At 38.5% G+C, this 12,868-nt stretch overlaps 1 pseudogene; it reads left to right on the top strand.

The window, feature by feature from the left end:
* Positions 1-1,073: 1,073 nt before the first annotated feature.
* LOC103964502 lies at positions 1,074-11,341 on the top strand (annotated as a pseudogene).
* The last annotated feature ends 1,527 nt before the right edge of the window (positions 11,342-12,868 follow it).

Genomic DNA, 12,868 nt, shown 5'->3' with positions numbered 1-12,868 from the left:
CATTTTCAGAAACGAGTATTGTCGAATGATCATGGGTAGAAATTTCTAATAGGTGTAAAAAGAAAGTGCTTCATCTTCAAATCAATGGTTTAGGGTTTAGGGTTTATGAAGAAAAAGTTTGACCAGACTCCATTAGTATCATCTTGCTTCTTTCTTTGTGCATCTTTGAGGACTCCACTTTTTCATCTAATCTGGAATTGTTGCACTTGAGATATGTTGAGTTAAGGGGTTTCTCAAATGGTTTATCATCTATTAAGAAACTCGAATCAAGTACGGAACGAAAATTTTCTCATAGTGTTTTTTTTTTTTTAATTATTGCATTTTGGAGTTTCTATCAATTAAGAATTTTAGGGTTTCTCTATTCAATTAACTACAAAGATCTTTGTCCATTTGCGGGGTTAGTTTTTAATAAACTTCATTGATTTCTATCAATTAGGGATTTTAGATTTCACGTGTGTGTATATATATATATATATATATATCCATCTATACTCATCTTGTTTGATAGCTGTTAGAGTTTTGTTCTACAATGGATGATAGGAGTGAGTTTGAAAGCTTGAAGAAAAAAAATATGAAAACAATTTGGGATGTATTCAGAAAATAATTTTATTTTTTAAATTCAAATGTGCCTAAATAATCATTTCATAATAGGATATATAAGTTATTTAATAATAAATTTTTATTTGGTGTGCATTAAAAAATATGTGGGGTGTTAATAAAAAAAATCATAGTCAAATAAAAGTGCTTATAGTCATCCTACAAACAATCCTCCGCTTATTATGCATACATATTTATATATATACATATGTATACACACACATATACATATACATATACATACATACATACACACACACACACATATATATATATATATATATATTACTAGGCGTGACTGTTTCAGATAGGGCATGATAACCAACCTAAACCAAACACCGGATAATAAGCTTCAACTGGGCTTTCATCTCAAAACGTAAAAGCCCACAACCTTATCATTTACACAGTTTCAATCCAATACCTTGTGGCCTTAACAAACAGCAAAAAGCAAGAAGCCGCCAACGCTGTATAGAAAAATGGTGACAGGCGCGGCACAATGCGTGCTGTGCAAGCCACAGTTCTGTCCTCCTTTTTGGGCGACCGCTTCCTGCAGTCGGCGCAGGCTCTCCACCAACTCCGCGGCTTCCATCCAGGTTCTTACAATAGAATTTTACAGCTTAATTTTTATGTGTTGCATAATTGAGAATAGAATACATACAATTTTTGTTCTCCATGGTAAACTAAAAAAGGATATAGGAATTATATTTCCTAATAAAGGACTTTAATATTTACACAATATTTACATTCTTATTAAAAACTAATTCACGCAACACTCTCCCTCAAGTTGAAACATAAATGTCACACATGCTCAACTTGATAAGCGAGTCACCAAAAACTCTGCTACACATGACATGAGTGAGGATATCCGCAAACTGCTCTTCTGAGTTCACAAATGGTACTGACACAATCTTGCTTTTCCTTAATGAAATGTCGATCAACCTCCAAATGCTTCGTTCTGTCATGTTGTACCAGATTCTTTGCAATTTCTAGTGTCAACTTATTGTCACAAGACAACTTTATAGCCTCCTTTGGTTTGAAACCAAGACCCCAAAGCAACTTACGTAACCAAAGAACTTCACACACTCCATGTGCCGTACCTCTGAATTCGGCCTCCGCAGAAGACCTAGACACCACATTTTGTTTCTTGCTTCTCTAAGTAACCAAATTTCCACCAACGAACGTAAAATATCCAGAAGTAGAACGCTTATCAGTCACATCACTTGTCCGATTAGTATCAGTGAACCCCTCAATTTTTAGATGACCAGAATTTTTATACAAAATTCCTTCCCATGGGGCCAACTTTAAATACACCAAGATACGCATAACAGCAACCATATGATCCACACTTGGTGAGTGCATAAATTGACTCACCACACTCATTGCATAGGTTATATCTGGATGGTTATGAGCTAAATAAATTAGTCTTCCTACCAGCCTCTGATATCTGCCTTAATCCACTGGTTCTTGATTCGGATAAATCCCTAAGTGATGTTTCTCCACAATAGGTGTATCCATAGGTTTACACCAAAGCATACCTGTTTCCTTTAACAAATCAAGAACATACTTCATTTGAGACAAGAAAATACCTTTGGACGAACGAGTAACCTCAACTCCCAGAAAATACTTTAAGTCACCCAAACTCTTCATCTCGAACTCAGCCGCAAGGTTCTTCTCCAGTTTGACAATCTCATTTGAATCATCCCATGTTATTATCATGTCGTCCACATAAATAATTAAAGCTATTACTTTACTGTTCCTCCGTTTCACAAATAGAGTATGATCAGAATAACTTTGATAATACCCATTCTTTCTCATGGTCTGAATGAATGTTCCAAACCATGCACAAGGTGACTGCTTTAGCCCATAAAGAGACTTCCGCAATCGGCACACTCCCGTTTTTCCTTCATTATCATATCCCGAAGGAAAATCCATTTACACTTCCTCCTCCAAATGTCCATGAAGAAATGGATTTTTTACATCAAACTGTTTCAATGGCTAATTCAAATTTGCAGCTAATGAGATAAGAACTCATACTGTATTCATTTTAGCTACTGGAGAAAAAGTTTCCTGGTAATCAACACCATACGTTTGAGTATATCCTTTTGCTACCAACCACGCCTTATACCTAATGAGTGAACTGTCAGCCTTGTATTTAACTGTAAAAACCCATCGGCACCCAATTGGATTCTTCCCTTTCGACAACTCCACTACTTTCCATGTATTATTTTTCTGTAGTGCCTTCATCTTTTCATCCATTGCTTCCACCCATTCTCGACTCTTCCGCTTCCTCTACTCGAGTTGGCACTTGAATTAACTCCACATTATTCACCTAAGCATGACGTTTAGGTGAAAGGTTTTCACACGACACATAATTTGCTATGAGATACTTTACTTTTCCTTCTGGATAGAACTTGTCAGGAGGTACACCACGATTTTGCCTTGGTGGCAGTTTATATGTACTTATAACATCATTAGTTGCATGAGCATCACTAGTACTTACCTCAGGGATATTTAGAGAAGACGTATGAGACGATGGCATGATCAAGCTAAAGAGAGGGGGAAGCTTTAGCACAAATCTCATGGCTGTTAGCTTCGACAGATGTTTACGATGAGGCTAGCTCGGCCTCGGTAGTATTTGGCTGCCCATATATATCATCTTCGACAGGAAGCAACCGAGACCCTGCTTCCTCCCTTGGCACGGTATTGTTATCTCCCCCTGAAGGACGCACGTCTTGGACATCCAACCACCCAAACACACCATCAAGATCACAAATAACACTCTCCCCCTTGGGATCGGAAGGTGAGAATACGGGAGTATAAAAATACTCGGATTCAGAGAAAGTCACATACATGGTGACATGCATGTGGCGGGTTTCAGGGTAATAGCATTTATAACCTTTCTGTTGGGATGCAAAGCTAAGAAAAACACACCGAATAGCACAAGGATCCAATTTACTACGATGAATCTTGTGGATATGAGCGTAAGCAACACAACCAAACACTCGAGAAGCAAAAGCATTGGTAGAGACAACAAGAACATATTTTGTCAGAACTTGGAGTGGAGTACGGAATTCTACAACCCAAGATGGCATGTGATTGATGACATACACGACATACGTAACAACGTTCGGCCAAAAACTCTTAGGTATGGATGCGCCAATAAGCAATGCACAAGCAGTTTCGAAAATATGACGGTTTTTCCTTTCAGCCACCCCATTTTGTTACGGGGTATAAGGACAAGTGGTCTCATGGAGAATTCCTTGATCTTGAAAAAAAGAAGAAAGCTTAGAGTTAACATATTCACCCCCGTTATCAGAATGAAGAACCTTAATAACGGAGGAATATTGTGTAGCCACCATATGAGAGAAATACTGAATAATCATACTAACATCACTTTTATGTTTCAACAGATAAACCCATGTCATACGAGTGCAATCATCAACAAATGTAATAAACCATTTAACTCCTGAAGTTGTACTAATAGGGGAAGACCCCCACACATCAGAGTGTACTAGCGCAAATGGAGAAGATGTTCTATTCATACTTGGAGGGAATGAAGCACGATGACTTTTGGCTAAAATACGTACTTCACATTTCAATTCTAAGTCTTCAATACCACTGAACAAATCAGGTAATATATGTTTCAAATAACCAAACGATGCATGCCCCAAACGATGATGCAATAACAATACCTTTTGTAGATTACTATTACGTGACGCACCAACCAAATTAACTCTTCTAGGAACCACGTCATCCATATAATATAGCCTCTCTCTCTTTGTGCCACGCCCAATGATCTCCTTTGTCTGAATATTCTGAAGCAAGCAAAATGAACGATACATTAATACAACACAATTTAATTGTTTAGTGACTTTAGGTACAGACAATAAGTGATGTGACAATGATGGAACCAATAAACAATTATGTAAGGGAAGAGAGGGTGTAAGAGACACTGTTCCCTCTCCAACAACAGCAGCAGTAGAACCATTGGCAGTTGTCACATACTTTCTATGAGGACGTGTCATAGATTGAAATAAGGTTTTATCATACATCATATGATTTGTTGCACTGGAATCCAAAATCCAACCTATATTCACCATTGTAATAACTCACGAGACATTAATACACAGCAGTCACAACAATATACGGTAATTGAAGCACGCTCCACGAACAAAACTTGCAGTAAAATACTCCTACACGATATTGCAATTGCTTAAGCACAGCAATTCTACACGAGACTGCAATTGGAATGGTATACTGCCAACACTTTTGACTCATGCATGAATTTTGTATTAGGAGAATTTTCATGATGAGCTTTTTTTGTTTGTGCCGCACCACAATTACCAAATCTTTTGCACAGTTGCAAACCACACGGCAAAAGCAAAAATAATATTACGCTGCATTCCAGGCATTAGCACACCTAATCACCCACGCTGCACTGAAATTCGCACGGTATAGCCGCTAGACACGTTCCAATGTACTGACACACACCAGCATAGCCACCATAACAAATAAAAAACCAACAGCTTCCTGCAATCTGTACTGCAGCAGTTCAAACCAACAACAACTATGATTTGAGAACACACCACCAATACCGTAGCAGCCCCAAGTCTTTGTAAGGTTACAGACAAGCAGTAGACAAGCACACACTGCACGTCAATACACGGTACAATTGCATAACACAACACTTGACACAGTTTACTGTTTAGAATTCCGATCGAAACCAAGATCTTGATGCCAAATGGAATTTTACGGCTTAATTTTCATGTGTCGCATAATTGGGAATATAATACATACAATCCTTGTTCTCCAAGGTAAACTAAAAAAGGACATAAGAAATATCCTTCCTAATAAAGGACTCTAATATTTAAACAATATTTACATTCTTATTCTAAATCAACTAACGCAACACATACTCCTTTCCTTTTGTTCTTTTTCTTGCTTTTGAATTTTTAAGCTAAAAGTTCAAACATTTCCGATTCAGCTTCAGTTTCAATCGAGTCTGCTCTTTTGGGTTTGTTTGAGTCCGACAGTGATTGTATTTGTTTGAAAAATGAACGTTTAGCTTGCGAAATCGAGGTTTTGTGGTTTTCAGTGAGCTTGGGTTATTGGATGTTTGGGGGACTGGTTCTTTTATTGCTATACGAACTGTTGTATTCTGCATAGGATTACCGTAGTGCAGTGGTGTTTCTGATGGTGTGAGCTGAACTAAAAAAGAAAAGAAAATTTGGGGTTTTTGGGTTTAGGGTTTAGGGTTGTGAACCTGATGTTGTCACTTTGAATACGGTAATGGATGCTTATTGCTGAATGGGGCACTGTACGGAGGCTATGAGAGTCTTTGAACAGATTAAGGAGCCTAACATCATTTCATGGACCACTTTGAGATCAGGATATTCAAGGATTGGGAGTCATGAATCATCCTTGAAGGGATACGATGAATAGCAGCAGAGTCTACCCCGATTTGGGCTCTCTTTCTTCTGTCCTTGTGTACTGTCGGCACCTGGGGTCTTTTCTAAATGGAAAAGAAATCCATGGTTTTTTACAGCTCAGCTGGCCCTGCGTTGTTGATATTATAATTTGTATGCCAACTGCAGTAGAATTCGGGATGCTAGAAATGTATTTAGGTTAATGAACCCAGCTCAAGTTGGTTCTTGGAATGCCATGATTCTTGGTTTTATTAATTTAGGACTGGAGGATCCGGCACTTGAATGCTTTAGAAAATGCAAAGTGCATGGGTCAATGCTGACCAAACGACAATCTCTACTGTCGTGCAATTTGAAATTCGGAATACAAATTCACGCCTCCATTAGCAAAACTAGTTTGATTTGGTTGCTCCTGTATATGGAATGCACTGATCCATATGTACGCCAAATGTGGACACATTGAATCTGCATACTCAGTATTTACTAACATGGTCAATAGGGATTTAGTGTCGTGGAACTCAAGGATTGGAGGCTTTTGAATGTATGGAGATGGAAGAGCTGCTCTTGAGCTTCTGCAAGAGATGAATCATTCAGGAATTTGCCCGACTTCTGTAACTTTTACTTCTGTTTTGTCAGCTTGTAGTCATTCAGGTTTTATCTTCAAGTCTTCTACAGTACGACAAAGGAGTATAGCGTCATCCCCAGCATGGAACATCATGCATGTGTTGTTGACATGCTAGCACGTGATGGTTATTTCCCCAAGTTTATTGATCTATCTTCTGACCTCCTCATGGCACTTTTTTCTGAGTTTTTATTTGATGAATGATGTTTCTGGATTGGAATTATGAAGCCCTGCATGATTTTCAATTGCACAGTTTATTCTAGGAGAACATACATATGCAGACACTTTTTTGTAAACTCTTTAACTCTTAAGTGACAACTATTGTATTGAAATTAGAAATGTAGATACAGTGCTAAACAAGTGCAAACGTCTAAGACCTGGAAAAATTTCACCCAAGCGCTTTGTTGCAGATCATATATCAAGGCCTCCTTACGTAAAATCTAAAAAACCACTACCTGAAGTGCATGATGAGAAGGGGATGGAGTGCATGAGAGCCTGTGGAAGGCTCGCAGCACAGGTTCTTGAATCTGCTGGAACTTTGGTCAAGGTGACTTCTGCTTCTGGCTAGTTAGTCATCTATTCTTGCACTTGCTTTGCAAAATAAATTTATGGCCCTCTGTTTGGTATCCTTCGGGGATCAAGTTTTTTGTTTTTGAAACTAACGAGTGTTAAGTGATTTAGCTACATTTATCATTTTGTAAAACAAAAAATGGGATCCGAGAAGGATACCAAACAGGCCTTAAATTCTTGAAAGCCCAAGGTTGTGATTTGGTGGCTTTACAGTAGTGCAGATTCAGCCTGCTTATTTCCCAGAATTCCCAGCTCAACCCAACCAAGGTTTCTTCAATTTGAGATTACAGATTTAGATTTGGAAAAAGTTGGAGTGTTCAATCTCTATAATAGTTTCTAAGCTGGTCTTTTCGTTTTTCTTTTAGTCATTGTTATTAACTTTTACAGTTGTTAAGCTCAGGCTACTTACATGATGCATTTAAGATATTGCTATATCTATATGTTAATTCTCATTTTTATTTAGTATGATTGGAGATGGATTCTTGACTGTGATTGCATGATGCTAGAGAGGTGGGTGTCTTGCTTTGTGTGAAAGTTTTAATCGTAGCTTCTGATGGCAGCCAGGCATAAAGACGGATGAAATTGACCAAGCTGTTCATCAAATAATAGTTGATAATGGCGCCTACCCTTCACCGCTTGGTTATGGTGGGTTTCCAAAGAGTGTATGCACATCAGTGAATGAACGTATTTGCCATGGAATACCAGATTCCCGAGCACTTGAGGTCCCTTTGATTTAAGTTCTTAGCTCCAAAATCATATCCTTCTAAGTGATCAATAATTTCCGATGACTTTCACTTTTTTTTGTTTTTTGGCTGGATGGTGATATAGTTGACACTGATGTTACCGTCTATTTAAATGTGAGTATGATTAATCCAAAGCAATTTGAATGAAACCACATGAGATACACATCCTAGACTTGAGTTTTGACATTGTTATCTACATTAAATGGTTGGCACAGCTCAACTTTTTTTGGTATAATAAACCCACTCTAACGCCGAGACCTTTCATATTAAAACCCCACACTTGACGGATTGAGCAGGTGCCCAAGTAGGGACAGTATCGGTGTTGTAGGAGTGGGTCCATGGCCCGTCTACCAGAAATTTAACCTGGTTTTAGAGCTAGGGGACGGGCCCATACTGCCACGTGAACAGATGAGTCCCCTTCAACCCCTCGTGAATGGGTGAGCCCTGACTTGGCACCACGTAGGCTAAGAAATGCCACGTGAATGGGTGGGTCTCCATTGGCCCTATGCGAACGGGTGAGCCCCGGCTTGGCTCCATGTGGTTGCCGATATGTGGAACTTCACGTGTGACCCATAAAATGGGGTCTCACGTGCGGGGGAGTGTTAGAATTCCTCTATCCCACATCGGCCAGAAAGCTTGAGAACAAGCCCTTTAAATAGTCCACTCTAACTATCACCGAGGCCTTTTGTATTAAAACCCCACACCTGACGGATTAAGCAGGTGGTCAAGTGGGGACAGTATCGGTGTTGTTGGAATGGGCCCATGACCCATCTACTTGAAATGTAACACTTGTATTACTTGCTACGAACCTACGTTTCTGATAGTATGCGTGTTTTATGTGAACTAGAAAAGCTAGAAAAAAATGCCAAACATGAGCGAATATCAATATTGCGTAAATGGTGGCACTGTCTCTTGGTGGCTGTGACTTTTTCTTGCATTTCAATAATGATTGGTTTCAGTTTATTAGCTATACGCCTATTACAAGGTTCATCACCTTTTTTCATTTGTATACAATATTCAAAACAGATTTGTTATGAGAATTACCAAAGCAAATTAAATAATCAAATCATGCATTAGTTATGTCTTAGAGGAATATTGTTTTGTTTGGTTTGTTAACCTTTTAATGCTCTAGGGTTGTAATGGGTTCATATTACAGTTTTTTGTTTCCGATTGCAATATTTGTGGATTATCTGTGTACCTTGCGCAACCAGCCTCTTGCTTCTTTATAGGCTGGGTTCCAAACTTATGATATTTTCTTGCTGGAATTGTTTGCATGATTGTCATTCTTTGATCTGGATAAGTACATTTTTTTATCTGTTTGACCATGCCCAATTGTTCGATCTCATGCATCTTCAACGACTTTCCAAGTTCAAGCTTTAGTATCTATATCCATTGATGGGTTTGTATTTTACAGGGGTATCATGGTGATACGTCAACAACTTTCTTTTGAGGAGATGGTGATAATGGGGCCAGAAAGTTCAGGTGGCAATACCTTTCTTTTAAATTTGGGGACTTCTATTTTTTTTTCTACATATTTGTTACCGTGAGCAATAAATGTGACAAAAATATTTCACTTTTTATTTTCAAAATGTAATTCTCCCTACAAATTAGTAGCCCATGTGTGAAACTTTGCTTACCTTGTGTTGCCAATATCTTCTTGAATGCCATCTCTTAAAATCTGTTGCTCGTTTAAAAATGTTATTCACTGACTAGTCATAGACGACAAACTTAAAAAAAAATGTTTCAGCTACCCTATTTTCACACTTTTGGATTTCCTTTGTTTCTTCTTGTACATATGATTTCAACTTATACATTGTTACTTATCGTTGGCGTGAAAGTTTACGAATCTTGGTAATTCTATCTCCCATTGCTAAAGCTATAAATCTGTAGTGAGACATCTTGTATAAGAACCTTTTCAGGCAAATTGTCAGTTGTATGACTTAGAGTGAAGAATAACTTTTTAAACTTCTTGAGATGTTCTTCTATTATAGCTACGCTTACAAGATTTATTTTTGAAGTATTGCTTTAGGTAACTAAAGAATGTCTCGACAAGGCCACCTCAGTATGTGCACCGGGATTAGAGTATAAGAAAATTGGCAACACAATCCAGTAAGGCATTTTTTTCCCCACCTCCTTCCCCTTATGCTGCAGTTCTCTGTTTCTTATATTTAGGACTCAGCAGTAGCATTGGTGCAGTAAATTTTAAATGTCTCTTGTTTGGAGGCTCTAACTTGTCACTTGCTTGCATACATAAGTCACATATGGATTGCTAATTAACTTTTTTCTAATAATCACCGGTTTTCTCCCTCAATTAGGGACCATGCAGATAAAAATCGCTTTGGTGTTGTTCGACAGTTTGTTGATCATGGGGTTGGACGCATCTTTCATGCTGATCCAGTTATTCTACACTTCAGTAATCATTCTGAACTTTCTGCTGCTCTTTAAGCAAGTCATGCAAATTATTTATTGAGAACTTACGGTCTAGCAATATTATTTAGACTAATTATAGTGACAATTGAAATTACTGTGCCCTTAGACCTACAACTAATTAGCTCTACTGTCATAGAATTATCTACAATGTATACTTATATACTAGCTCATGGAAGGACCCCCTGGATTTGTAAAAAGTTCTTGCTTATTTATCATGTACTTGGTGCGCAGAACCGATGCTGACAATGGGTAGCTATAATGCTGTAATGTGGGACGATAACTGGACGGTAGTCACAGAAGATGGAAGCTTATCAGTGCAGTTCGAACATACAATTATAATAACCGAGAATGGGGCTGAGATACTAACTAGGTTTTGGCGGTGGTGCTCGACCTCGTACGAGAGAACCTATAGATTCCCAGTTCTGGGAATTATACTCGATTGGATCTGCATCTTCCAAGTAAATTTTTTCTATTTTGGAAGTGCAAATATATTTCGCTTTTACCACCATGTTAGGTGATTCCTATTACTACACATACCAAATATATTAACATTATTTCTCACAGCTGTAGTATATTATACTAGAAGGATCTTTACATGCTGTTTATGCATTTGATTGTTTCTTTCATTTAGTAACATGATAATTTATCGAAATTGTTTTACTCAGCGTATTAAACTTCTGTCTGTTAGGGATAATTTTTCAATGTCGTGACTCGTGAAAGCGATACTTCACCAATTTATGCCTACAAAGCCATTACCGTACAGCTATTTTGGTGGTGAGATGGTATTTCTTTTCCAACAGATTAAGATGTATCTGCAACTTCAGGGGCATGTCCAAACGGACGCTTTAATGTCTGTTCGAGTTTTCCCTTCTGCGTGTGATGGTGGACAGAAGTTGGTTCAACTGCAGCAACAAACATTCCATCCAAAAAGACCCGCTGGAATTCACATTGAATAGTAAGTTTTCCAAACGTACATTGTGAGGATCATCTTGAAAGTTTGGAAGTTCTTCCTGGCATAACGTGTGGCCCAAGTAATTTTCTATTTCTCGTAAAGATTGGGTATATCACAATGTTGAACAAAAGATCTACAACATCTTAATTACAAGGGTATTGGCTAGACAATTGGCATGCACTTTATACCATGATGCTTGTACTGTAGGGGTAACTTGGCATCAATTACTTTAATTTCAGTTTCACTTTACTCCCATAGGTCTCGTTTGGTGGCCAGATTACATCAGACTTCAAGCCGGCCACCAAATGGGACCAGACATACTATCATACGATCACAAGAGAATTTTAGAGTGTGAAAAGAAGTCAATGAAGTAGAGAGGAGTGCCTTTTATTACAAGAAACTCTGTAGGACTATTTTTGTTTCAAAGGCATGGCCTAGGTTGGCTTACATTAACATCAATCTCTTCTCTCTCTCTCTCTCTCTCTCTCTCTCTCCCTCCCTCTCGTACTGTTATACTGTTCATAACGTGTAAGTAATTGGATCTACTGAAATGGGAAATTAGTTGGGCTTTGATTTGCCGATTTGGGCAATTAGTATAATATGGATAATTTGCTTGTAGTTTTGGAGAAAACGTGTGTGGTGCTTGGTTTGTTGTTGGATTTTACTGAAGGGCACTATAATTCATTCAAAACACGCCACGTAGAAAGTCTTCAATATCATTTATTATTTTGGGTTATTCTCAATTTACTACTCTGAAATTTCTTGGTTTTCAACATTTAATACATGAAGTTTTTTTTCATCCTAGAGTGGTACATAAAGTCATAATTTTGGGACAATTTCATACATCTGTTAAGTTTGCTATTAAATCAGCCGTTAACTGGTGACATGACGCTCAGGTGGACAATGATTAGACACCACCTGTCATAGAGGCCCACATAAATATTAAAAAAATTAAAAAAAAAAAAGTTTTTGGGATGTCCCCTACCTTAACCCCCGACCCCCTCCCTCCCTTCTCTCCTCTTCACACCCTTTCCGCACACCCACCCTCAATTCCCTCTCCCAAAACCCATCGTCTTCACCGGCCCTTATCCCCCCTAACCCTCCTTCCATTCTCTCATCTGCACTCACCCAACCCTCATTTTGTAAAACGTGCAGGATCTAGAACCCTTTAGACCGGCAAAGATGAACAAGATCGTGATGAAATCAGTGGTCGGGGGTTGGCGGTCTGCACGGTGCCCGAAATTACACCGCTGCATTTTCATGGCGGTTGTTGTAAGGCTGTTAGACAGCACTGAGTTCCTGAACCGCCGGAGCAAAGATGATTTTAGCAAATCTAGGGCTGGCTTTCGAAATTTCTGGGTTTTGTCTTCTTAAAACCAAAGTGTGAAGGTTTGAGCTTCAATTGGAGCTCTGTTAGTGGCATGGCTAGGTTTTGTATCAGAGAAATTAGAGGTTTGGTTTATTGATTAAGGGATGTGTGGCTATGATTCTCACGAGGGGAGGGGGTAAGGTAGGAGAGAATGAAAAAAGG

Source organism: the organism of the source record quoted next, unplaced genomic scaffold (assembly GCF_019419815.1).
Source record: "Pyrus x bretschneideri cultivar Hongxiangsu unplaced genomic scaffold, Pyrus_bretschneideri_v1 Contig59, whole genome shotgun sequence".
Classification (NCBI taxonomy): domain Eukaryota; kingdom Viridiplantae; phylum Streptophyta; class Magnoliopsida; order Rosales; family Rosaceae; genus Pyrus; species Pyrus x bretschneideri.
The sequence above is the reverse complement of the archived record's forward strand: the minus strand, read 5'-3'. Positions and strand labels throughout refer to the sequence as shown.